The sequence below is a fragment of the Sapajus apella genome, unplaced genomic scaffold (assembly GCF_009761245.1).
Source record: "Sapajus apella isolate SASKATOON/1434 unplaced genomic scaffold, GSC_monkey_1.0 scaffold38, whole genome shotgun sequence".
Classification (NCBI taxonomy): domain Eukaryota; kingdom Metazoa; phylum Chordata; class Mammalia; order Primates; family Cebidae; genus Sapajus; species Sapajus apella.
In genome coordinates this window covers 15,143,330-15,170,710 of record NW_022436978.1, presented here as the reverse complement: position 1 = coordinate 15,170,710, position 27,381 = coordinate 15,143,330, and the positions used below count along the sequence as shown (strand labels likewise).

General features: G+C 46.5%; 1 protein-coding gene and 1 long non-coding RNA gene across 7 annotated transcripts in view; one reads left to right on the top strand and one right to left on the bottom strand.

The window, feature by feature from the left end:
- Positions 1 to 1,815, bottom strand: part of DGKG (diacylglycerol kinase gamma) — a 208,638-nt gene extending 206,823 nt beyond the window's left edge. For 3 of the 6 annotated variants that reach the window (XM_032298337.1, XM_032298339.1, XM_032298341.1), the window contains exon 1: positions 1,320 to 1,815. The gene's annotated coding sequence lies outside the window, so the exon portion shown is untranslated. The remainder of the gene's footprint in view (positions 1 to 1,319) is intronic. The other 3 variants (XM_032298340.1, XM_032298342.1, XM_032298343.1) reach the window with 1 other exon arrangement.
- LOC116564908 lies at positions 189 to 26,889 on the top strand. The gene is made up of 3 exons (XR_004275158.1): positions 189 to 980; positions 25,207 to 25,287; positions 26,627 to 26,889. It is a non-coding gene; the product is annotated as an uncharacterized LOC116564908 (long non-coding RNA).
- Positions 26,890 to 27,381: the final 492 nt, after the last annotated feature.

Below are 27,381 nucleotides of genomic sequence, written 5' to 3'. Positions count from 1 at the left end.
CCCTCTATGATCTAATTTCCTTCATTGACAACCAGGATGCCCTGTGCCCTGTGCACCAGCAAGTGGCTCTGCCAGCTGTATTTTACAGACAGAGAATCACAAGCACCAAAATAACAAAGTTGATAACCCCATCCAGTCCAGAGGGACCGTTTCCATTCCTGTATCCTGACCGCTGTCTCTCATCATGACTCCCCGGGCGTTCAGCTCCAGATTCAAAGTGTCGTCCCCCAAAACCCCGAAATAAAGGAGTGACAAACAGCCCTCCCAGGCCCTCCTCCCCACAGAGAGGTCATCGTATGCAAATGAAGTCCGGGGAGGCAGCGGCGCAGCGCGGGAGAGCGCGCCCACGGGTTCACAGCGCTCCCGGGCCCCACTGCGGCGCAGCCACAAATCGCCTCGCGCTGCAGCAGACCCTCCGCCGCGGGGGGCGACGGGGGAAGGGATCTCGACCGCCGCCCTGAGTTTCGCAGCTGGATCACTCCCATCTGGGTGGTGGTTCTAGTTCTGGTCCCACGCTTTCCACTGCAGTGATGGCGGGGATGAGGGCAGCAAGTGAAATCACCTGTAGGGCTTTTTCGAACTCCACAGCCCCTTCCCCTAATTACAGTCCACTCCCTCAGACGAAGAAAATCTCAAAGCAGGCAAGGGCAGGTGGGCCGGTGGAGTCTGCGAAAGCCCCACAGGTGATTTCTGGGTACGCACCTCTCAAGACACAAACATACACACGGACGCATCTTGTGACTCCGAGACTACACACATCAACCTTAGATTCTCTTCCTGACCCTTCTCCCTGTATTCTCCGAGGCGTCTGTGTTCTCTTCAGCCTCCCTTTAAGTCGCCTTGCTCCGGGGCTTGGTGGCGTGCCCCCAAAGTCCTAGAACCCCGCGGGACGGCAGGAGGCTTTGGCGGCCAGATATTAGGAAAAGCAGCCCCCGCTTCTCCGACTGCCTGGAGCGCGAACTGGGTATCTAGTAGCCAAGGTAAGTCCAGAAGATGGAAATCCGACCAGTTGCTTCAGCAAACTGCCTGGAGCAAGGCCGCCCCCCACCCTCACAGCTTGGAGGTTTGAGGGGGCCTCCCAGTCGCAGAGAGAGCCGAGCCCCACCCTGTGCTTTCCCTAAGCCTGCACCCCTCGAGCGGGGCGCCCCTTCCTGCGGGGCTTTGCGGCAGGTGGAACTGGCGGGGTGGGCGCCCTGGCTTTGGCCGCAACCCTTTCCCTGGCCGCGGGACCGGCTCCCGCTTTGCCCTCCTTTTCCAAGTTGCTGCACCCGGCGGTCCCGGAGCCGGGACCCCCTCCGCCGCGCCGGCCGCCGTCTTACCTCAGTCGGCAACACTTGGTCGCGCGGTGGCCCGGGGCGCTCCTTCCTCGCGGTTTATTCCCTTACTTGGGAGGAAAGAGGAACCGAGAGACAGAAGGGGGACCGAAGCTGGCGTCTGGCCGTCTTCCCGCCCGCGCGGCCGTCTCGGGGGAGGGGGACGCAGCCCGAGTGGGCGCTGCGGCCGGCAGCGCCGGGGTCTTCACTTGTGCTCGGGGTTCCGCAGCTCCAAAGCCGTCTATCTCCGCGGCCCGCTACTACGGCACTGCGGCTCTGTGCCCTGCCCCTCGCAGCTTGGCAAGTCCGGCTGCCACTCTCACTGCGGAGCCCTGCCCCCGGGCGCTGAGCCCGCCCCCGCCACACACACCGGCGCGCGCGCGTACGCATGGCACACACACGCGCGCCCACACATGCACACGCGTGCGCACACACGAACGTGGGTCCGTCCGCTCCCTGGGAGCCTGACCCCCTTTGGTGCAACTTGGGCGAGGGCATCATCAGCACACTTCTTACTGACAGGGCTTCGGCTTGGGAGGAGGAGTTACAGGCTTAGGGGTGTGGAGAGGGTGCCGCAGTGATGGGTACCAGAGGCCCCCTGTCCCCGGAGGCGAAGGGCAACTGTTTGACAAACAAATACCGACTGGGCGTTTCCTTTTCTCAACTCGGGTCAAGGCTGCCTTAATATCCCGACCAAATGGAAGAACTAATAAAAATGTAGAATCAACAAGTTCTCTTCGTTTCCTAGGAACTCAGTATCTCTAGACTCCAAATTACTGGCCCTGTCCAGGGGGACATTTGTGACAACCTTGACCTCGGAGGCAGTGGATTGGTGGCCGTTCAACCTGAAAAGCTTTTCCTCTGGTAGCCATGGTGGAGACTGGCACAGCCTGCTTAGGTGGGCTCCGGGAGCGTTTAATTTCCATTCTCCTTTGCCTTTAGGTGACCTTGGACTGTATTCCTGCGAAGCAAATAGATCCCTTCCTTTTTAAAAAACGTAGATAAGCACAGAAAAGGGGCTGGGGTGGGGGGGGATAGGGGAGCCGCACTGGCCAAGGCACTGTGACTTGTTGCTTCTCTTTCCATGACGTGCGGCGTGTCCACGTCGGGGGTGATGGTGGTGGTGACACTATTTCAGGCATGTCACACAGCAGGATGACTTCTATTTCACACCACATTTAGAGTCATTAGGAGTTGAGACTGTCATCTGTAAAATATGTGGAGTTTACTCGCTTCCACAGCCGAGAATTCTTTTCTGCTGGCGGGCAGTGAAGGTCCCCAGGCCAGCACTGTAGCCAAGAAAAGCTTTCTGCAGAGTGTGGAGGTGCCGAAGGACTCTGGGTGTCTGAGCCTTTGGGGAAGAAGCCTCAAACGTGAAGGTCAGACAGCCCTGAGGACCCTGTTGGGTGGTGTCCATATTGGGCTATCTGCAGGCAGGCTGGTGAGACAGATGAGAAACAGCTGAGAGATCTCCTCAAGGTTCCACACGGTGATGAAGGCAGAGTTGATACCACAACCTGTGTGTGCAGCTTTTTATCCTCTGGGATTCACACCTGATTCTGTCACCCCCGGTCGGTTCTCAAGGTTCCCTTCAGCTAGACTGAAATCATCTTGGTGAGGGTGCCCTCCAAGTTCGTTTTTATCTTTTCTTGTTTCCTTTTCAGTCACTGACTCATTCATTTTACAAGTATTTGTTAAACTCTTACTCTGTCTTCAGGTGCTTCCCCTTAACTCCAGTCCTGGGTCTTACTTGGGAGGAAAGAGGAACTGAGAGACAGAAAGGGCTTACAACTGTCCTAATCCATGGAAGAGGAGAACCGTGGACACAGGTTTCTTGTGCGTATTTTCACTGTGCTAGGTCGCATGGATGTGGAAGACACAGTCCTTGCTTTTTTGACTGCAGGCTCTTTGGAGGAAAATGCACATACATGTCACAAGAAAAACATTCTGGCTGTCTATTCCCGACTCCTAAGGAAGGCTAAACAGAAGGAGACCCTGTGTTTGAGCATTGTAATGGACTTGGGGTACATGTTTGCAAGTAGCAGTTAGGACAACATTAAGTTGTTCTGCCTATTAGAAGAGGAAGGAAATGAGTTGAATGGAACAAACAGGGAAGACATGCAGAGACTGAGCGTGGAGCCTCAGCCTGGTTGAGAGCACACTGGGGAAGAGTAATGAGAGGGGAGGAACTCTGAGGACGGAGTTGCCAAGCAGGGATTTGGACAGGGGAGATGCTTGCAAAGATTGGTAAATAGTTTGCTGTGCGGTGGGCCATGGCAGTGCCTGGTCCGATGGAAGAAATAATTTGTAAAGCCAATATTGTTCACTGATTTCTTTGTGAATGAATTCCTTTGGGAGCTCAGGATGGAGCCACATGAAGCATCTGGGTTGCTGCAGGATGAGTTCAGAGAAGGTGTGTGGACTGAGTTACATGCTAATAACATGGAGGAAAAGGGTTGGAATAGAGGCTGAAGCAATGTGGAAGGCAAAGAGGGAGGGGTGGGAAGAAGCACCACGAACGATTAGTGCCAATGGAGGCATCATGGAGGAGGTAGGGTTTGGCATAGGGTTCTAAAGGGGAATAGAGATCCTTTGCAAAGATCAACAGGACAAGGGCAATCTAGGCTGGAAGAAAGCAAAAGCAGAAAAGTAAGACAATTCATGGTGAATTTTGGGCCTTCCCAGCAGAAGAAAGGAAGGCTGGGGCAGTATTGTGGGAGCCTCCAAATGCTCTTCCGGGAGCATAGACCTTGGGTTCCGTAGTGAGGAGCTATGGCAGGTGTGGATTTTTTGTTGTTTGTTTTTGACGGCAAATGAGCTGGGGAGCAAGCTGGGAAGGGTCTGATGCCAGCTTTCCCAAGATAGGCCTTCTCCATCAGAATGGAGCGCTGCGGGGAGAGAGTCCTTAGTGCTGCTCTCACGAGGAGCCAGGGCCCAGGTGGTTTATGTGGCTTGCTACACAGGGTACCCAGCTAAGGGGCTGAAACCCAACTCATGCCATACAACCTGGCAGGGCCGTGTCTGCCCAGAGTGAAGGATGACTTTTCTCTAATTTGCCTGGGCTGATGGAGGCCCTGCAACTGAGCTCTTTATTTGAGATGGCCGAAGCTACAATGAAACGTTTGCTGTATGTCCAAACATAAGATAAAGCAGAAATAGTCTTGAAGTCAGGACTATCTGTGAGTCTGAGCATGTCTCTGCTCTGTGGTGACACTCTGAGACTTACTGTAGGGTATAGAGGAGGATGCTTAGTTCCTCCCCTCAAAGATTTTGCAATTCGTGTCATTACAAAACAAATGCTCCAATGGTTAAGAAGCGATGAAAGTGTGGAATCATGTGCCAAATTGTACAGGGCAGATTCTCAGGGCTTGAGAAAGGAGACCTCCTCTGGGCTGAAAGAGTCAAGGCAGGCTTCATGGGGGAGGAGGGCTGGGTTTGGCAGTGGAGCGTGTAAGTGCTGGTTTTTATTCAGAGAAAAGACCTGTGAACAAGGGGCCACAGGAAAGGAAGCTGGGGGCATCTGAGCATGGATTTTTAGCCCCCACACTCACCCTAATGCCATTCCCAGTTGTAGCTCAAGCGCTGTGATGAGTCACTCTTGTTTCTGAGAGATGGGGCATTTTTGGATGTTTAACTAGTTCAACACTTTACATTCCCTGAGACTTCAATGTTGGCAGCTCACACTCACCATGTTGCTCTGGGAACACATCATCCAAGCCAGAAGCTGATGCCTGAGCTGCATTGCCAAGGCAAAGTGAGGGCTGAGTCAGGTACCTGTGTCTGGAAATTTCTAGTCCCACTGTCTCTGACAAGCTGGGTGAACAGCACTCGACACTTGGAGCATGGCTGAGTTCAGCAAGGTGGGCTGGGCTGGGGGGTTTCTGCTCGCCTTTTTAGGACTGACTTTTCTCATGTACAGAACACAAAGGATTGCACCAGATGATCTACAAGCTGTCTTCCACCTAATATTTTATGATCTCATAATTAATAGGATCTTTCCACTTTACCAAATAATGACAGGATGGGAACAGATACTAGCCAAGTCCTAACCTTCACTTTCTGCTTGCCTTTGCCTGTGAAGGCTGTGGTGGAGTGAGACTCTGAGACTCTGGGTTGGAAACAGGAGAAACAAGAGCTCCTGGTCACAGTTTCATCATGAACGGGCTTTGGGATCCAGCCCTGGGAATGCAGGCATTTAAGTTTTCTTATTAGTAAAATAAGAAGGCTGGAAATGGTCCCTACAGTCCTTTCTGGCACTCTGTTAAGTACTAGCCACTGGACAACTTTTAAGTACTGCCCCTTGCCTGAGTGGGGCCCCTCCACAAGGCAAGCTGGGAAAATTCTCACCATATCAACTGATAAGCTTGAAGAAAAGCACAACGAAGAAGCCACTGGGTTCAGAATAATAAATAGACCATTTTGAATTAGATGGAGTCAAAAGAGCTAGATCTGAGTCTCTAAGCCCCAAGTTTCTCTTCTGCAAAGTGGGGACAGTATTACATGCATCCCAGGGTGGGATTAAATGGAGACGCTTATTTGAAAGTATTTTAGAAGCGCTATGCAAAAATGTAAAATATGGTTGTAAAGATAGTCTGTTCCATTAAGGTTGTCTATTTTTTAAAGCCCAATTATTATACTACTTGCTAACGTGTCTGCTTCCTAAGAAACAGCAATTCAGGTTAGCAACTCTGTCTCCGCGTTCCTAAAGATAGTAATATTTTAACATGAAAGGAGCTGGTGGACTTTGGGACCACCAGAGTGTAAATCTGCCCCCCGCCTGGAATTCTGCAGTTTCATTGGAGTTGCTTGCAGTGGATTTCTCAGGAACTTTGATTGTGTTTACTTGACAATGAAGGAGACACCTACCCATCCAAGATCCTGCTTTGATGATTGCCTATCAGGAGACAGATGGTGGAAACGGGAAGGAGGTATGAGTGAGTAGGGAGCCAAAGAAGGAGGCTTTCTTCTTTCTGTTGTATTTTGGGCAAAGGATGTTAAGCTTTATGCTATAATGAGCTTGTAAAAAGGCTAATTTGGGTTCACTACATTACTCTAGGTCTGTTTTCTGCTATGTCTGGTCAGGAGACGCTGCCGTGGAATTCTTCACTGTTGTCCCTGGAGGGCAAACTTTTCACAGGGAACGCCGGGAAGAGCCACAGAGAGGAAAAGGTTCTAACTCCATAAATGACCATTCGCTTCAAAGTCTGCCCAGCCCACAAAACGTTTGAAAGGATCAGTCTATTTTTAGAAATCCTGGTCACTTCTTTATCTCCTGTTAATCAATTTTGGGGGATAAAATGTCACAACATGTTAGAAACTGAGGGAGCCCCAAGTGCTAGCATTTCCCTCTATCCGTTCTTCCTATTTGCTGCTGCCAGAGTAACTGCCAAGAGTTTAGACTTCAAAGCCCTCTCTTTGTTCAAATCCTTCAAAGCCTCAGATCCCTCATCCATAAAATGGACATAATCATAATTAGGCATAGGCTTTTATGGAAGATAGATGAAACATTTATAAATAGCCTGCAATAGGATTGGTCACACAGTAGGTTCTTAATCAATGGAGTTATTGTTATTACTGCCTTAATAAAGTAGAGAGTCCTTAAAATGGCATTCAGGACCCTCCATGAAGTCAAACTGGAAGGATAAACAAATATTGGTCCAAGCTCACTCATCCACTGGCCCTTCCGGTAAACTTCTCAAGGACATGGGCATGCATGCTCCCTGGCTTCGTCTTCCAAACACACCTTGCACCTGCCCTCCCCCATCCTGCTCAGGTTACTCCTACGGCTGGGAGAACTGCCTTTTTCTCTCTCTCTTTCTTGCTCCCTCTATAGTGCCTCTTAAATTCACCCAGTTGAAGTTAATTATCCTCTCTCCTGTACTTCCATTGAAACTTGTTTATAATTTATTCCAGTACTTACAACAGACTGCCTTGTATTACAATGACTTGTATATGCTTCATACCCATGGCCCCGCCCCATCCATGGAACAGCAATTTATCCTCCTTAGACAACATCTTAATTGTTTTCCTATCACCCACAGAGTATTGGAAATAGTAGGGAATCAATCATATCAAACTGAACTTAAAGAAGACAACTACATGTCCTTATTGGCTCTGAGATTCTACAGTTAGAGGAAGATTTATTCCCATTTTCAAATCTTGCTAAAGAACCTAGCATCTATCATGAGCCAGGCACTACACAGACTTGGATGTTAACCCTTTCAAGAGCGCTGTGAGGACAGAACCATCATCCTCACTTTACGCAGAAGTGGATGGCTCGGGATCTCCCAGGCTGTATGCAGTAGAGGCACTGTTAGAAACCAGAAGCCACAGTGTGCTGTGTGCTTCCTCTAAGAGAGCTTCTCTCACATTGAGCTTGCTTTAATTTTCATTCTACAGCACTTGTGAGCAAACTGAACTGTATTCTATAAAACTGGCTTATTGTTGCTTGGGCCACATTTTTTTATGTCCTTGTCTGGATTCTCCAAGTAGATTTTAATATAGTTGTAGGGCAACAAAATAATAGAAATAAACATTCATTAAGCATTTATAATGTATTTAGCATTTTATACACACACATCCTAAGAAGATGTTATTAATCCTATCCCATAAGGAGTTTCAGTGGGGAGCTGCTACTGGCGGGAGTTACTACCTGGGAAAGCAGTACTCAGGACGGAGACTATTTTTCCACCCTACAAATTTGTTGTTGTTATTTCAACCACCAGAATACCGGCTGCATCTCAGCCCTCAATGTTTGTTGAATGAGTGATGGGATCTCTTTTATCTCTTACTTAAATCCCTGACCCATACATAGCCTGTGAAGTGACAGGTCATTACTTGCTCTCTTCTCCCACTGGGGAAGAAAATGGGAGACTGAGAGAGGAGGCATGGTTTCCTACCAAACAGAAAGAGGCAGTCTCAGGAGATGAGCCTTCAGCCCAGGCGGAAGTGACGTGACATCTCTTCTGGGCTAGATGTTCAATAGATGTGGTCCTCACATCACTTGGGTCAGACTTTTCCATGTGCCTGTTAAAATGCCTATTCCTGGGCTCTACCCTGACCCACTGAATGTGCCTCCTCCCTAGAGGGAGATACTAGAAATCTACATTTTGAACAAGCCCTGCAGATGACTCACCTCAAAGTCTAAGCATGACAGCCCGGTCTAAGCATCTCTTCAGGTATCCATTTTGACCTCAGCAGCTGCTGCAAATATAGCACGCTTTTCCCAAGTATCAGCATTCACAATAAATAAATTAAAAACATGGAAAACTTCATTTCATTGCTTCCCAGTATTGCCCCTTGTCCAAAGGTTACAGTGTAGTCTGACACATTCCATATGTCTATTTTATGATGCATGAAAGAAAAGGGTGATTCCACGGTTTATAGCGTTAGTGCTTCCTATTACTTTCCTTTGCAAATCTCTAGAGTTGGAGCTATGTTGTCAGTTCCTCTTCTGAACACAGTTCTATGAGAAAGTGTATTCTGACTTTCAAACAACAATTTCATAAATAGATTCGCAGAATACAACATGTTCCTACGTAGGGAACTGTCTGTATTTTAAAGTTTTTGTAGTTATTTGTTCCTGAGAAAAAGATTTTTACAATTGGCCCAAGAAGGATGTAGACCAGGGGCTCTGAATTTTTCCAAATCACCATCTCATAGCTCTCCGGCCAGCGTCATAGCTTACTTTATTCTGTAAATTGTTTCTAGGTGTTTCTGGGAGTTTTGCCAATTAGGGATCTATAAATTAGAGGTGTAGAAAGTAGACTTCTTTCCCTCTCATTTGTGAGTTTAATCACTTAACAAATGCTTCTTGGGCACTGCCAGCGAGTAGATGCCGTGCTAGCCATGAGATTCAGACAGGGGTGTTGCTTTCCATCTCTGAGGGGTTCAGGGTGGAGCAAACATTACAGACCACATAGGGGAAATGTCAGTGGTAAGAAGATACCGTGGGATGAAAGTCTAAAGAAGAGAGAGTTGAACAGTCTGTGGAGGGAGAATGAAAGAGAAATCACAAACGCTTACCAGGAATTCTACTGATTGATTGTTTGAGATGGGGGTCTCACTCTGTCTCCCAGGCTGGAGTGCAGTAGTGTGATCATAGTTCACTGCAGCCTTGACTGCCTGGGTTCAAACCCAGCCATAGCTGCTGTAGCCTCCAAAACGACCTCCCAGGAAAACTGTCAAACTGGAGGAATAAACAAATATTGGTCTTGGCTACTCTGGCTGTTCATCTTCTCAGAAATAGGACCTGGGGAGGTGACCTCCTCAGACAGGGTCTGCCCAGTAGTTTCCATCATATTGGGTTCCATATCATCAAATGGAAAATTTGAAAATGGCACCTCAAACTCAACATGTCCCACATKCARCTTGTATCCTAGTGCCCCACAAATGTGCATCTCCCCTGTGTTCCTTTCCTTAGAATATGTATGGCTCCCACTCTCTGCAAATTCAGCCAAGCTAGGAACCTCGGGGTTAGCTGAGACTTTCCCTCTCCTGGGCCTCCTTCTTCCTCTCCTAGACCCCTTTCCACTTTCAGTCCCTGGGCAATGACAATTCATTTTGCTTTCTTGTTGATTTCCAAATCTGCTGCGAGAGAGAGGAAGATTCCTCATTGCTGCACTTCCTGCCTTCGTTTAGGTTTGCATCCTCTCTCCCTGGACAGCTGTGCTGGCCTCCTGGTCATTTTCCATGCCACGAGTATTGTTGTGCCAGTCCAATTTCCCAATCTACACCTTCTGTCCTGCAGCCAGAATTAGCTTCCCAAAGTACAGATTGAATCATGTTACTCTCCGTGATTTTATCTTGTTAAAATCTCACCAATACTTTCAATATAAAATCCTAAACTACTTTGCCCAACCTGTAAGATCTTTCATGATTTGGCCCCTGCTTACCTTGTTTTGACTCACTTTCACCTCTTCCCACTCCTTCCTATGCTCCACACATTTTTGAACTACTTCATTTGGAAGTTTAAGTAGTTATCAGTCCTTGTTGCTTTCCTAAAAATATATTTTGTTTTGTTTTTTTGAGACAGGGTCTCACCCAGGCTAGACTGCAGTGGTGTGATCGTGGCTCACTGAAGCCTCACCCTCCTGGGTTCAAGTGACCCTCCTGCCTCAGCCTCCTGAGTGGCTGAGACTACAGGCATGCATCACCATGCCTTGCTAATTTTTGTATTTTTTGTAAAGACAAGGTTTCACCATGTTGCCCAGGCTCGTCTCGAACTCCTCAGCTCAGGTGATCCACCTGCCTTGGCCTCCCAAAATGCTGGGATTACAGGCATGAACCACTGTGTCTGGCCAAAATATGTGTTTTTATCACGACTTTTAATTGAAGAATCTGAGCCTCAACTCACAGAGCTGGTAAGTGGCAAAATCTGATTTTAAAGACAAGCCTTGCTGACTCTGACAGACTAGGGGAGCTGGGCGTACTTTGTGGAGTCCACCAGGTCTGCAATGAGGAAGGAGTGGAGATGGAAACAATGCGACTCAGAAAGCCCTGACATCATCTCATTGTACCCCCGTCATTTTTCTCTGACCCACATGATGTTGCAGATGTTAGGGGTGACTGAGCCCCAAGATTAATAATCATTGCAAAACTCACTGTGGCCAAGCAGAAAGCAAACCATTCATCACGTGAACTGTGCTCAGATTCCATTGCTTGAGTTTAATCAGACTAATGAACCAGCTGGCTTCCTTTCTAAAATGATTTCTGCTGTTTCCATAACTGAATAACAGCACAGCAGGATTTGAAAGGAAGAGAGAAGAAGATTTGACTGGGGAGAAAAGACATCCTCCAAGTTAGCCAGCTGACAAGTTGGCTGTGCTGGTAAATGCGGGGCAGAGTGACTGCGGTGTGAGGAGGAACTGTGTGGGACCTTGCTGATGTCCAGTCCAGGCCTATTACCTCCAAGCAAATGTACCCAAGGAAGAGAGGAGGCTTTTTAAAGGATGGATAAGGACAGCTCCAGGGGACTTACAGGCCAGGGTGTTCAAAGAACAGCCAGGGTGTTGAAGGAGGTGGAACCCAATAATACATTCATTTATCTAACGTTTATTGATTCCACAATATTGTAAACATTGCAAATACAATGATGGGCTCTGCCTCAAATAATTTAAAATCAAGGCAATTATTTGCAAATATCTTTAAACCACAAATTTGTTCCAACAAAGCCTTTAAGATAAAACCAACAGTGAAACAAAGGCAACGCTCTATGTGGCCCTGATGAGGTCCCTCTGAAGCCTACTGCTACACAGAGTTCAGTGGACCATGCTGAGGAGCAGGACTGAGGGGCAGAGGACATAGAGCTGTCCTCTAACATTTGATGGGGATCTTGAGGAAGGAGGGGCTGGTGTATCCATTGTGGTACCATGTTAGTCAAAACTCTATTAAGAAGAAACAGCAGAAAGTGAACCCAAACCTCGAATTACCAAGCTGCAGAAAGAGCAGGAAAATGAACAGGCCTCATGAACAACTGGAACCAGGGATAGAATGTCATCCGTTCTTTAATCCCCCTCCCCTCTACTCCTAAGCCCAATCTGATCTCTGCTTCTTTCTGAACTTCAGCCTCATCCTCTCACACTCCAGACCAACTTTCTCCAGATGGCAGAAAACAATGATATCTTGTCTTAGTTCTAACTTTAAAATCCCAGGGAAGGAATTTGATTGACATGCGTGAAGTGCCCACTCTTGGACCAGCCATCGGTGGCCTAACTGGAGGAGAAGATCCTGGACGCTCCAGCTGAATCCATGGGGCTGGAATGAAGTTCCATGGAGCTCCCTTAAAGGATCTGAAGGACAGAGTGAGAGACAACAAGCCAAAAGTTACAGGGAAATTCATCTTGGCTCAAGAAAAGAAAGAACCTAATGGTCAGAGATGATAAAGAGATTCTCCTCCTGCTTCCAGCGGAATATAACACATTTTTCATGTGATTCCCTCATGCGCTTTACTCAGAGTCAGCCAGGTTTCCTATTTATTTGGGAAAAGTGTTTTGTAGGTTTTTTTTTTTTTTTAAAGAAAAAAAAAGAAGAAAGAGAGAAAGAAAAAAAAGAATAATAATAAAAAAAGAATGAAGGAGAGGAAGAAAGAGGAAAAGGAAGAGGGAGAGAGAACAGGGGCGTTGCTTTATTGGCTGGGCTAGAATGTAGTCTAAAAATGGGTATGCGTATAATTATGCTTAATAATAGAGACATGAAAAAAAAATGAGGGGAGAGAATAACAAACAAGCAGCCAACCAATATTTCATTTAAACCTATAAGTAGGTGTGATGTGGTACTGATAAGAGTGTGTATTTTGTGTATTTAAAGTGGAGAGTTCTATAAATGTTAATTAAGTTTACTTGTTCCAGATCTGTAGGTTTTGTTTTAGAGTGCAGAGGGTGTGATCTATAGGCCCTTACAGGATGCCTAAGTGTGTCATGCTGGGCTGAACCTCTCCTTGTTCAGTAGTAATACTAACAGTGACGGCTTCTGAATGTCATGGCATTAATTTCATACTTTATCTTACTTAATCTTTGAATGAGCCCCATTAGGGTAAGTATTATCTCATTTTTCATATAAGGAAACCAAGAGTGGGAAAAGTTAAGCAACTTGCTCTAAGTTACTCAGTTACTAAGTGGTAGAGCTGGGATTTGACCTGCGAAGCCTTGCTATTAATCACTGTCCTCTATTGCCTTCAAGACCCATCCTCCAAGGCCAACTCTATCTGTGTCTTTTAGGGGCAGGATAAGTGCTTGATTGACATTCAATTGGCCCTGGGGCTTTTGAAATGATGGTTTTAGCATGAAAAATGTCAGTGCTAGAGAGAGGATGAGTGACCAGGAGAGACATTGGGTGGGAATGGTCTAAAAGCACAAGATTGGCCGGGCATGGTGGCTCATGCCTGTAATCCCAGGACTTTGGGAGGCCAACACAGGCGGATCACCTGAGGTCAGAAGTTTGAGACCAGCCTGGCCAACATGGGGAGACCCTGTCTCTACTAAAAATTCAAAAATTAGCCGAGTGTGGTGGTGTGCACCTGTAATCCCAGCTACTCGGGAGGCTGAAGCAGGAGAATCACTTGGACCTGCAAGGCGGAGGGCGCAGTGAGCCAAGATCATGCCACTGCACTCCAGCCTGGGTGGCAGAGTAAGACTGCTTTAAAAAGAACAGCAGAAGATGAAAATATATTCATCCATTCATTCCACGAACATCTGCTGAATTCCTAATATTCTAGAGATAACTCAAAGTACCTTCTTGTCTACTCCATACTCTGCATTCTAAGGGCATCCCCACCGAGACGACTTGCCTCAGTGAGTGGTCATGAACATTTGCGTACCCGTGTCTTATGCCATGTGGCAGCCCACACACTGATTCTCTGACTGGCCCATTTGGGCACTTGACACAAGGATGGCCAACTAGCCTAGAGGTTAGCCCGTGGCTGTAACTTGAGCTTGCCTTGAAAAGATGAGCTGGGACAGAAGGACCCTCCTGCTCTGAAAACCCGAGCCAAGAGACACAGATAGAAGTTGCCAATTAGCTCTGGGAAGAGAGGGACAAACGTGGGTGTGGGTACTGGAGTGCCCATATGGATTGGGTGACCATATATCCCAGTTTGCCAAGGAGAATCTCAGTTTATCTCAGCGTAAATATGAGTAGGACTCTTCTCCCTCTCTTAAGTATCCTAATTTGGATTAAAAAAAAAACTATTCAATCACCCTAATTATGGATCATGATGGGATGTGGAGTGGGAGAAGAAGAGAGAGGAGAGGCCAGACTGGGGTCAGGCCCTGAAAAGCCCTGTGGATCAGGCTAAGGAGTCTTGATTTTTATGCTGGAGGTAATGGGGATTTTAAGCATGGGAAGCATGAGTTCAGATTTTTTTGCTTTTAGAAAATACTCTGATAAAGCATGAGCAGTGGATCAGAGATGGGCAGAAGTGGAGGCAAGGGGATCATCTGGAAGGCTCATTGAGCAATCCAGAGAAAGGCTGGCTGGAACTAGACCAAGTGACTGCAGAGATGAGAAGGCAGATGTGCTCGAGGAATAACCAGGAGGAAGAGTTGAAAGGATTTTGGAGAGTGATTAAATTTGGGGGATGAGGGAGAGAAAGGTGTTAGGGGATACGGATCATGATGGGATGCGGAGTGGGAGAAGAAGAGGGAGGAGAGGCCAGGCTGGGGTCAGGCCCTGAAAAGCCCTGTGGATCAGGCTAAGGAGTCTTGATTTTTATGCTGAAGGTAATGGGGATTTTAAACATGGGAAGCATGAGTTCAGATTTTTTGCTCTCTGAGCAAGTTTCTTGTTTGGGCCACTCGTGAACAATGCCACCTTTCACCTAGAAGGTGTTGCTGGTGGCAGGAAGATAGAGACTATAGCTTTGGACATGTTGGTTTTGAAGGCCATTGTGTTACTCTGAGTCATCCAGAGAAACAGAGCCAATAGGAGGATGGATGGATAGATAGATTGATCGATATATTAAAGGAATTGGCTCACACCATCGCGGAGGTTGAGAAGTCCCACAATCTGCCATCCACAAGCTGGCAAACAGGGAAAGCCAGTGATATCTGCAGTTGGAGTCTAAACGCTCAAGAGCCAGGAGAGCTTCGATGTCAGGGGCAGGAGAAAATGGATATCCCAGCTCAGGAAGAAAGAGATGAATTTTCTCTTCCTCCTCCTTTATGTTCTATTTGGGCTGTCAACACATTGGATGGCACCCACTCACATTGGTGAGGGTGATCTTCCATACTCAGTCTACCGATTCCAGTGCCAATCTCTTTCAGACACACCCAGAAGTAATGTCTTCTCTGCTATGTGGGAATCCTCTAGCTCTGTCAAGCTGACATGTAAAATTAACCTTTGCAGCTTTCAAAGTGGCATCTAAATGATTAAAACTCAATTAAGGAAGAGGGGTCTGGGCTGAAGATGCTGAATGGTGTGTGGTTGTCAGGGAGGTAGTTTCATTCATGGGAATGGAAAGAGCACCCAGAAAAGATGAGTAGGGTGAGGAGAAGGAGGGTGAGAGAGATGAGTGATGAGGCCAACCCTCACAGCTGTCTGTACTTCTGTGTTTCTTACTCTCCTTTGTATTCTAGCTATATTTTTTCTTATCATTCTCCACCATAGACTGCAATCTTTTTGAGGTCTGGCACCCTTGTAATCCCTGAGTCACTCAGCATAGTGCATTTGCATAGCATATTGTTAGCATGCGTTTGGTACTGAATGATTCGAGTGTTTTAAAGGCCCATGAGATTGACCATCAGGAGTTCACTGATGGCCTTAGGTGGGTATTTTTTCATGATGTGCTGGGGCAGATGCAAGGCTGTAATGATACATGGAACAGAGGGTGAAGGGAATACAAACCAGTAACTCAAGCTACAGTCTGGGCTGCCTCACTTTCCTCTAGCTCATCCTCATTCCAGGAGGCAGCTAGTCAGACACGAGCAGGGCAGGAGTGTCACCTCCGACTAGGAATGTCAGGCAACCATTAGGTGATGGTCAGGTGGGGTTAAGCTGTCTCCCTAAAATAATAATTGGTCACAGCCAGTGCCAGAGAAAGGCAGAATCTCAGTAGATGGAAAAAATCTGACACTGATGATCAGTATCTTCCCAGTAAGATCTCAAAATCTCAAAACCCACGAGTTGGGCGAGTGGGCTTAAGCATGTACACTAAGAGGAAAAATGGCAGAGTTTGACTGGTGTGTGACCTTCTGGGAACACTGCACATGTAGCTCCTTCCACATGCGGACACGCCACTGTGCACGCAGAGAGCCCATCCAAAGGGAAGAATCAGGGAGGAGAGATACAGACTCTGGAAGCACGCCGCCATCTAAACCCCAAGTCAAAGGCCAAGCTGTGCACTTGATCTCTCAAGTCGCCCACTTGGCCCTCTTCCAAGTGCACTTTCCCCACTTTTGTTCCTGCTCTAAAACTTTTTAATAAACTTTCACTCCTGCTCTAAAACTTGGCTTGATCTCACTCTGCCCTATGCCCGTCAGTCAAATTCTTTCTTGTGAGGAAGCAAGAACTGAGGTTGCTGCAGATCTGTACGGATTCACTGCTGCTAATATAATTTGGTACCGCGTGACTCAGATATGGTCCCCAGTGGTAGCGCTCTCCCACTTCACATTTTGAAGGAGATATTTTTAATTATTCTTGAAAAAAGGAATTGAATCATTTGGGAGGAGCAAGAGCAAATAGAAGCATCAGAATGTTTATTGACCTGTTTTGTTTTTCCTTTTAAGGGAAATGCCCCTAGGAAAACAGCAGTACCACAACGTAATAGGAAGTAGATTGAACCTCAGCTCTGTACTTGGGAAGGGCACCATTCAGATAGCTCAGAATCATAGGAAGAGCTTTGGAATTTGAAATCAGATCAACCTGGGGCCAGTATCCAGGTCTATTCTGTAAACTTTGTAAAGTTTCAACATCTCTGAATATCAAGTTACTCATCAGAGAAATGGGCATAATAATGAGTACTTTTCAGTTTGCATAGCTAATCCATGGATAGCAGAAACTGAAACGTACAGAGGTTTTATGTTACATACTCAAGTCACTTGGCTAGTAAGTGACAGAACTGGGATTTCAACCCAGCTGTCCTCAATTTTGATGCTTTTGTAATTTCTAGGGTACACTGCTGCCTGGTACACGGATGACTTGTATAAGCCCTCAACTCCTTTTTTGAATGAAGCAAGGCATAAATAACTAGAGAAATGCTCAGGTCAAGAGTATATAAAATCCTCTTCCCTACCCTCGTTTTCCTTGGGACCTTAGGAAAACCTCTATTATCACTGAGGTTTCTCATCTATAAAAGGATGGGAAATTATAGGGCCCACTACACAGGCTAATTTTGAGGCTTAGAAGAGTTAATGTCAACAAAAGCACCCAGCAGTGTTTACCTAGTAGGTGCTAATGAAATGGTGGGGTTTGGGGTTAGCTCTTCTAACAAGCTTTGTTGATAATAACAGTGATTGTCACTGTGGTGGAGGGAGTCATAGTAAGAAAAGCATTGGCTAACATTTGTAGAACACTGGCAAGTCTTCATGTGCCAGGAAGTAAGTATCATTTAAATTCACAACAACGCTGTTAAACAGATGTCATTATTTATTCCTATCCTACAGATTAAGATAGCAAGGCATAAAGAAAGAGGACAAGTAACATGCCCAAAGTCATCTAGTTAGTAAGCAGTAGAACAGGGATCAAATCCAGGGCTCAGGCTATCAGTGATCTTTCCACCTCCAGTGGGTTCCAACACATGAACCCCAGGGTTTGGTCATAATTTATTCCCTTTGTGGGGCCTTTGTGCTAAAAAGGAAGTAGGAAGGCTCCATACAAGCAGACCTGTTTGGCTCCCTGATTGTGATTCTGGGAGCTGATTCTGGGCTTTTGAGGACAGTGCTCCAGGTAGGCTGGGGTGGGGGGGGCTCATTGTCTCCAAACGGCTCCTTAGCCCCAGCCTGTACTTCTGTGGCCCTGTGACCTGCCAGTTCCCACTGGGAGACCCTGCCAGCCTTGCTGAGGCCAATGGGAGGGAGAGGGCATGGACTAAAGGCTGGAGAGACCCTCACACAGAGACAGAGGGAGAGAAGCAGAGCGAGAAAACCCTCTGAGTGGACTGAGTGGACAGGCAGCAGGGAGTCTGCAGTCACTCATCTGTGTGCTCTGAGGCTGAGAGCTGTGTGAAAGCCACTGCTGGGCAGCACCATTCCAATGTGGGCCATCAACCAGTCAAGGCTCACAGGCACCGTCTGAGCTTCTGGGGGTTCTGATCCCATTCCCTGCTTGTCCTTTATCCTCTGCCCAACAATGGGATTGGCCTGTGGGTATGGTGTGTACATTCCCATACCACAGAAGCAGAAGCAAATGAAAGTCCAGAACCCAGACCCAGGACTGTGTCCGCTCACTCTCCCTGTGAAGCCGCTCTGAAGGCCTCTCCCCCAGATTGCTGGCAAAGCTGCAGAGCTTCTGATTCAGTGACATTTTACAGGATCACTGTGTTCTTTCTTTAGAGCCATTTGAGACAGAACGGAGAACAGGAAGGCCACTGTCTCAGAGGATTAGATCAAGAATGGTGTTCCCCTAGCAGCTGAAGGCTGCAGGGTCCCAGAGCAGTGGGAGAGAAGAGGGAAGGAGCCAACACCCCTTGTGTTCCAGGACTGGCATCACGTATTTCACATATTGTCTTCTCTTAATCCTCTCAGGAATACTAGAAAGTGGGCAAAACTGTCCCCATTTACAGGTAGAGAAAACCGAGGCGGAGAGGGATAAAAGTGACTTGCCTAAGATAATTCAGTGAGGTAGGTAGCCTAAAGGTTTTAACATTGGTTTTTTCTAATTCTCCATGATGACTCTGTCTGTATGTCATGCATCCCGTAAGCTTTGCCACTAGCCAGGATTCCTAGGACACGTTGCTGGTTTATAAGGCAATGCTGAATGGTGTGAGCTGGAGAGCCTTGCTTGTGCACAGGGGGTCATTGTGCCTCATCCCCTTCTATAGACTCCTAATCTAAGTCTGTTAGAAATTCTCATGGAAAGGCCAAAATATCTTGGAGCAGGAGGAAAATGTGTAGGTCAATTAGTTCAAATTTCCAGCCCATGGATCAAAGTTACAGTACTGAAGCAGTTTGCTAGTTTGTGCTTGCAGATTTATATATTGTAAAGGACTTTACAAAGAGAGGAATTGTTATAAGAAACAGTAACAAGTATCTGGGTGTGGTATCTCATACCTGTAATCCCAGCACTTTGGGAGCCTGAGGTGGGCGGATCACTTGAGGTCAGGAGTTTAAGACCAGCCTGGCCAACATGGTGAAACCCCTTCCTACTAAAAGTTTAAAAAATTAGCCAGGCATGGTAGCGGATAACTGTAATCTTAGCTAACTAGGTATGCTGAGCCATGAGAATATCTTGAACCCAGGATGTGGAGGTTGCAGTAAGCCGAGATCGTGCCATTGCACTCCAGCCTGGGCAACAAGAGTGAAACTCTGTCTCAAAAAATAAAAATGAAAAAAAAAGAAAAAAAAAAAAAAAAGACATAGTAACAAGTGAGGTTTGACCCCACAAAGCACAGGCTTATATGGCAAACACCCAGAATTATGTGGTGGCAGTGGTCGTGATGGAGGTGGTATGGGACTGGTAACAGTAGCGGTGGTGGCAGTAATGATGGTCATGATGGAGGTGAGGTGGAGGTGATGATGGAGATGAGAATGATAATAATTACAATGATGAGGGAGGTGGTGGCCATGATGGCGTTGGTGGCTATAGTGGTAGACATAGCAGTAATGATGGTAAGGGAGGACAATGGAGGGCGGTGGTGGAGGTAGAGGTGGTGATGGTGGTGGCAGTGGACGTAGTAAGCAGTGGTGGAAGCTATGTTGGCAGAGGAGGTGATGGTGGCCGGTGATGAAGGTAGTGGTGGTAATGGTGGTTGGGGATGAAGGCAGAGGTGCAGGAGGAGGTGCAAGCGTGGTGATGGTGGTAAGAGATGGAGAGGGAGGAGAACTAGAGGACAAAGGTGGAAATGGGGGCAGGGGTGGTCTTGCAGGAGAAAGAGTGTTTTTCTCTCTAAGATTTAGTGCAAGTTGGACTCCCCAAAGCCTGAGGCACCAGTGCACATGGGAAAGCCCCAGGCCCAGTATTGGCAGAGGGTGATTTTCTTCCAAGGTGCTATTGTTGGGTTTGTTCATCCCCTCCAAATCTCATATTGAAATCTGATCCCCAATGTTGGGGTGAGCTTCATGAGAGGCATTTGGATCATGAGGTGGTTGGGTTATGGGTGGACCTCTCACGAACAGATAATGCCCTCCTGGAGTCAGAAGGTGGGGAGGGTGTTGGCTGAGTTCTCACTCTGTTGGTTCCCATGAGAGCTGGTTGTTCATAGAGCCTGGCACCACACCCCACCCTTGCTTCCTGTCTTGCCACGTGACCTTGGCATATGCCAGCTCTACTGTGCCTTCTGCCTGAAGGAAAGCAGCCTGAGGCCCTCACTGGAAGCAGTTGCTGGTGCCATGCTCCTTGTATGGCCCGAAGAACCATGAGCCAAATCTCTTTTCTTTATGAATTACCCAGCCTCAGGTTTTCCTTTATATTAATAGCAACACACATGGACTAAGACACCAGGACAATAAACAGTTGTCCAGATTGCCCCAGTGTAACTCATCCCCATGAGGAGAATGGATAAATCCATGGCTCTCTCCTGGCCTGTATGGCTAAGGGTGCTGCTTGGTTCTGGTGTCTGCCTAGGCTGGAATCCTGCCCGACAAAGCCATTGGCCTTCATTCCCATGTGGCCAGGGGCTAGAGCCCTCAGGCCTGGTAGAGCTATCTAAGCTGCTGTGGAAATGCTTACGATGAAAACATTCGGGTCCATACACTCTTTAACACATTTCCTCTGACAGGCACATATGTACTCACACACCCTGACACATATGCATGCAAGTCTCTGCACACATACACGGAGTTTCTGCAGAAGCTCATGCTGATTGTCTTGAAAAGCCAGTAGACAGAGGATGGAGTGTGTGCGTAAAGTGCAACATGTCCGCCTCCACCCTCCTGATCTGGAGTGGTTACAGAGCACTGGCAGCATTGCCACGGACTCAGCCACTGAGAAACCACCAGTGAGGAGAAATCATGTTGTTTGCCTCTCTGAAGTGACAGTGCACCAGGTGAAGACTCACAAAGGGTGGCCTTGACAGCAGCTATCGATGGCCCCCCACTTGTTTCCAGGCTTGCCCTCTGTTTCGTTCTAGCGACCCTCTCATCTGTCAGGAGTAATATACGGGATATTTGATGAAAGCATCCTCCATTCTATGTTAACTGAATTGACTTGCATGGCTCATTGGCTTCCCTTTGCAAGTGGCTAGTTGCAAGGCTGGCTTAGTATAGCCTTGACAGATAAGACTCCTGCTGTTTATTATGCTCCACAGTATTCCTTCCCCACGAAAACACGTATGGTTCATACACCATGCACGCCTCTATCCATCACCTCAAGCACTCCCAGTGGAACCACCCAAATAATAGATTCACTGAGGTGCCTTTCTTTAATGCAATTCCTTATTCTGCACATGGGGTAAGTAATAATCTCTAGAGCAGGAAGGCAGAAGAGTGTGTGAATGTCATTCCTTCTTTGGTGCCTGGTGCTTCAGTGGCATTTATAACATGTGTGTTCAATGAAAGGAATGAGGGCTGGGGACACAGATGTGGAAGCTCTTTTGTGTTTGCAAGGCCACATTAACTGCAGTGCAGGGAGTCAACCCAAAACTCAGACAGTCTCCAGGAACACAGGGCCCAACTCAACACAACCACACCACACATACAGCTTCCTAGGTCTACAGGCTGTAAAGACAGCCACCAGACAATCCCCACCTAGACGGCTTTGCACAAGACAATGGCATATGCTGGTACCTAGCAGTTCTCCAGAGACCCAATTTTAAGGGTTTATTTTATATCCTAATTGCCTCCATGAAGACAAGTCAGCCCACGGCAACTATAGCCCTTTGAAATTCTGGACAGTGACTCAGAGATTAGCCATCAACCACACCATGTCATCTGCAGACACAAGGCTTAGGCACTGTGTGTACCTGGCAACAACGTCCCTGCCACCCTGCCTAATTCCACCATAGATACAAGGAGAGGCCCTCAAATTCCAGCGAACCAAAGAAGCCAAGGCCAGTTTTAAGGAAATTGCCATTTACTTGAAAAAATAATACGCAGACCCTCTGTAACAAATTCTGCTGATTGCCAAGAGGATGTACCAACAGAATCCTGATTTTATTCAAGTACCCATCCATGACCAACTTGAAGTCCTGCCCTGGCATGTGTTTCTGGTCCAGGTGTGGGAATGTGTATTTTCCTTCATTGATACATATATTGCGTCATGACCAGGCCTTCAGTTATGTCAGATAATACTTTCCTTATTGTTTCAATCAGTTTGCTTCAATGTGTTCTGTTCCCTATAGCCACAAAGATACTGAGATGCTATGCAAGGCTAGCTGGAGAGGAAGATTCCCCATGTGAAGAGAAGCAGAGAACACCACAGCCCTGCTCTTCTGTGCTGAAGGTCACCTCCCCTGGTGACCTCAGAGGGCGCTGCTCCTCTTTAATGCCCTAACCACAATTCTTTTAAAAGCTCCTCCATCCACAGAGCGGAGGGCAGGCTGGAGTATTTAAACAGCCCGATCCCAATGCTCTTGGATATCAATAGGACAATAAGCATGGAGAATAATTTGTAACTAGATAATCCAGTTTTCAACATATGACTCGGTTTTCTTCAGATTGTGGCATTGGAAGTTTGGCATTGGACTGTTTTCATTCAGTCTTTATATGGTGGGCTCCACCTAGCATCATAGAATCATGCCTTAGAGATCTATTCTCTTTGACATCTAGTCTGGGGGAGAGAAAGAAAAAGAGAGAACGAGAGAGAGAGAGAGAGAGAAAAACAGGGAATTTTCTCTCTCACTTCTCAGTTTCTGGTCTCAGGTCCTAGCTCTTCCTACAGTGATTGACTCAGAAGGGCCACATTTCCCAATCATAGGAAGAGGTCCTACTTAAGGCCACAATAGTTGCATAGCTGCAATAAATATTTATTGAATAATGAATGAGAAGGAAACTCCATCTCAGTTCAACACAGTGACTCCAGCACTGATACAACAGCCAGAAATAGTCTATTTATAAGGGGGATAAGAGAATTATTTCTTTTTAAGACATTTAGTAAGCCATACCTTTCTACCTACCATAAACCCCCAGATCAGCTGGGCCCATGCCTCTACAGCCCATGCTGAGCACAACATGAAGAGGTATTACAGTATCTCCTCCAACCCACACTGGCAGTGGAGTGTGGTAGGAGCGGAATACGGGCCCACTGCCTGGCCTTGACCTCTTTTCTGCCATCTGCTTGTTGTGTGAACTTAAGCAAGTTATTTAATTCTGCGGGCCTCAGTTCTTCTTGTGCAAGCCTACTATAAATGTTGCCACGGTGATGAAAAAGATAAAGTATATACCTGTGCCTGGCACATCAGCACTTTCCTAATATGAGGTAGTTTTAGTAATTAGTAACCACTTAGCCAGGCTCACACTTCTTTCCTTGACCTATTTCAGACATTCAGACACCCCCAGCTATGGCTTTGTAGCTCATTCTTCTGTTGATCCTCAACGTTATCCTCAAATTTGGCACACAAATGATTCCTTCCCAAGTTCCAATACTGGTGCTGACAATGTCCCACAGACGTTCTTGGAGAAAGACTTTTGGTACTTCCAGACCCTAGAACTCTTCCTGTCTAGATGTGACCCCGGGGTGCACTTCTACCCATCACATCTAGACAGGACTCTGGTGGCAGCCAGAGAAGATGGTCCCCAGCTAAAGAAGAGCCCGGGAGGCAGCCCCTGTGGAAATGTCGGAGAGGTGCATGGCTCTCACTTGAGCCTTTGTGATCTCAGCAATATGAACGATGTAACTGCATCGAATGGCACACCCCCATGCCAGTTTGCGGAGGGAAGCAATCTGGGAACTGCCAGCATGCTAAAGAATTTGATCTCTCTCAATATGGCCCATCTGCCTGGGGTGGACCAGAGCTGACAGAATCTCCTGCGGCTACTGTAGCCAGATGCCTTTCAATGGGTTTTGCCATTGATCTCAATCAATACAAGGAGACAGAAACTGGACTGATAAATAAAAACCAATCCAGGCCTGAAAGGCTTATGCTTAGAAATCCTCACCACTTCAAATAAATTTACCCAGTATTTGCAGGGCATCTCCCATGAACCAGTCACTAACTATACTTGGCCCTGTGATTACAAAGATGAATAAAAGGCACTTGTGTCCTGGAGAGGCCCAGGGCCTCCAGAGAGAGGCAGAGGTGTGGATGGGGGCAGAGTAGGGTATTGCAAAGGGTGCACTAAGGAAACGGGTCGGTTCACCTGGGAGTAGGAGGTCAGAAATGTCTTCACAGAGGAAGTGACTCAGATATCATCAGTTCCGTGATATTTACTGACAAAACAGCACTAATTTCTGTGCTAAAGGATGTCAAGGGCATTACCCCATTTATGCTTCACAAAAATCCTATAAAGTAGATATTATTTCTGTGATTTTCAAAGATGCACAAAGGTAAGTCCAAAAGTTGCATGGCTAATCATGATGTTGGAGCTTTGACAGGAGTTTAGCTGTCAGTCTGACCACTCAAGTGTCCTAACTCTGGGGCTTTGTTTTGTCCATGCATATAAGCCATGATTATATAAGGGATGCCCAGATGTCTACTCTTCATTCTGGTGACAGTGAAATACATGCAAAAGAAACTCACAGACAGAGCAGCTAAGGTAAACCTCCCTCCCTTATATCCCTATGCTCTCTCAGTTTCCAAGGCATTGAACTTAGCAAAAACATTATTTGCTCCCCAAAGCCATTATTCTTCTCTGTTCTATTACATTGGCCTTGAAATTGACAAAGGAAGGCCTACTGCCAAGGAATTCAGAATAGAATGAGCTGGGGAAGAAGTGGGAGAGGAAGGGAGAGTGGGGAGAGGAGAGAGTGCTACTTGGGCTGTGAGCACTGAGGGCTGGGGAGAGTGAAGAGAAGGCAGACCAGAGACTCCGGGAGAATGAGCAGAAAGAGCCATAGCCAGGCTCAAAAAGGATAGGCAAGGAGGGACCATAGAGCTGAGTTCTCTATCCTGAGTTAATTTCCACAGAGTCAATCAATCCTGATTACTGCTGCCTTGATCTTGGTGTCCCAGACCTGAAGGCCTCATTGGGAGATACTGTGCTGATTTTTTTTTTTTTTTTTTTTTAACACAGACTCAAGTAATGGAAGTACCGGTTTCTGGGGGAAGGGGACTCAGTAAACCTGATTTCACTAAGCCCCGGGCTGTCTATCAGTGAAGGATTGGCTCAGTTAATCTTTAGGGACATTTTCCACTTTGTTTTTCCAGGATTGCTGAGCCTACCCATTTTCCCTGGATTTCGTTGGAGAAAAGAGACTAAGAGCCTGAGAACTTGAGCCAACTCTGCAGGTGCATGGGAAGAAGTGGCAGATTTAAGACAGAACCAATACATTGGCTTAGGGCTGCAATTGCCAAACATGTTATTTAAGGAAGACTGTCTTAGTCCTACCCTCATTCATGTGGCTTTCCCCAAAATTCTTTTGTCACTCTATTTCCTTATTCTCGAATATGGTAATCTCTAACTGAATACTTACCTGGAGGCAGAAGAAGCTGCTGTAGTGTGCAAGCCCCTAGCCCAGTAGTGCAGGGTGAGTAATGTCCCTCAAAATGATTAGGTCCAAATTGTGGTAATGGTAAAGGCCACCTTACTTAGAAAAAGGGTTTTTGCAGGTGTGATTAAGTTAAATTTTAGAATTTAATTTTTTTATAATTTTATTTTTTAGTAGAGATGGGGTCTCACTATTGCCCAAGCTGGTCTTGAACTTCTAGCCTCAAGTGATCCACCCACCTCAGCTTCCCAAAGTGCTGGGATTACAGACATGAACCACTGCGCCCGGTGATGAAGCTAAAAATTCTGAGATGAGGAGATTATTCTAGATTGTCCAGGTGGGCCCTGAATAAATCACATCTGTCTTTATAAGTGTGAGCCAGAGGGAGATTTGACACACACAGAGGAGAAGGCCATTTGAAGACACTGGCCTTGAAGGTTGGAATGAGTGATGTAGGCATAAGCCAAGGAATGCCAGCAGCCAGAGAAGCTGGAAGGGGCAAGGAAAAAATGCTCCCCTGTAACCTCCAGGGGGATTGTGACCCTGTGGACACTTTGATTTCTACCCCGTAATACTGATTTTGGACTTCTGATCTCCACAACGATGAGACAATAAACTTCTGTTTTTAGGGTACTAGGTTTGGTTGTAATTTGTTACAGCAGCCATAGGAAACTAATACACTCAGCCTTATCCGATCTATGACACCTACGTGTTCTTCTACATCCATACCCTGCATTCTGAACATGCCATGGGCTGGTCATTTCCCTTGGAAGGCTGATCTTCCAGTTCGGTTTGTTACTTACTTGTGATGGGCAGAGGACTTAACTTCTCCCAGCCTGTTTTCTCATCCGTAAAACAGGAATGATAATCCCTGACTAGCTTGTTGTTGTCATGTTAGAACTACATGATATAATGGACTTAAAGACTGTTACCTTTAAAGCTTGACATATACATGCCAGGAATCATTCATTGATTTTCATTAAATTGTGTTTCCTGGACATAATCCTGGGCAGATCCGTACTGATATCAGTACACAATCCTGAGGAAATGCAATTCAGGGTCAGGTTGGGAAAAACTTTTGTGGCCCTTGCTAGCTTTGACATTCCTTAATGCTTGTTTTCTCTAATTCTGTGTGGCAGGAAGCAGCAGGACAAGATGTGAATGATCTAAAGGACAGTGATGGATGCAAACCCTTTCCCAGCCCCCCTACACTGGAGTCACTGACATGCTTTATTCACAAACTCGTCAAGACCATAAAAATCCTTAGTGTACTCATGACCTTTGTACCACCAAGGTGAAAGGATGTGGCATAAATCCAATAAGTTATGGACAATCTCTTATTTGCTTTGTATCTCTAGTACCTAGGTTGGAAAGTCCAATAAACGTTTGTTGGATGAATGAAGGAATGGATAGATATATGAATACATTATTAAAGAAAGGGAATGAGTCCTGAATAGCCACATAACCTCCAAACCACAACCTTCTCATATCCTCCAATGTTTCTTTTGACTATATTTTTAGGTTTTAGCCTCTGTTCCCCTGTCTTGAACTGTCTCCCTGGATCCCTATTCTGAACTTGGCTGGGACAAACTTTCACAAGTCTCTATCAAGAGTCACTACCAATATCAAAGACACAATAAGAAGAGAAAACTACAGGCCAATAGTCCTGATGAATATAGATGCAAAAATATTCAACAAAATACTAGCACACCATCTAGCAACATATCAAAAACTCAATTCACCATGGTTAGGCTTTATTCATGGGATGCAAGAATAAAGCATGGTTCAACTTATGCAAATCAATAAATATGATTCACTACATAAACAGAATTTTAAAAAACCATATGATCATCTCAGTAGCTGTGGGAAAAGTTTTTAATAAAATCCAAAATTC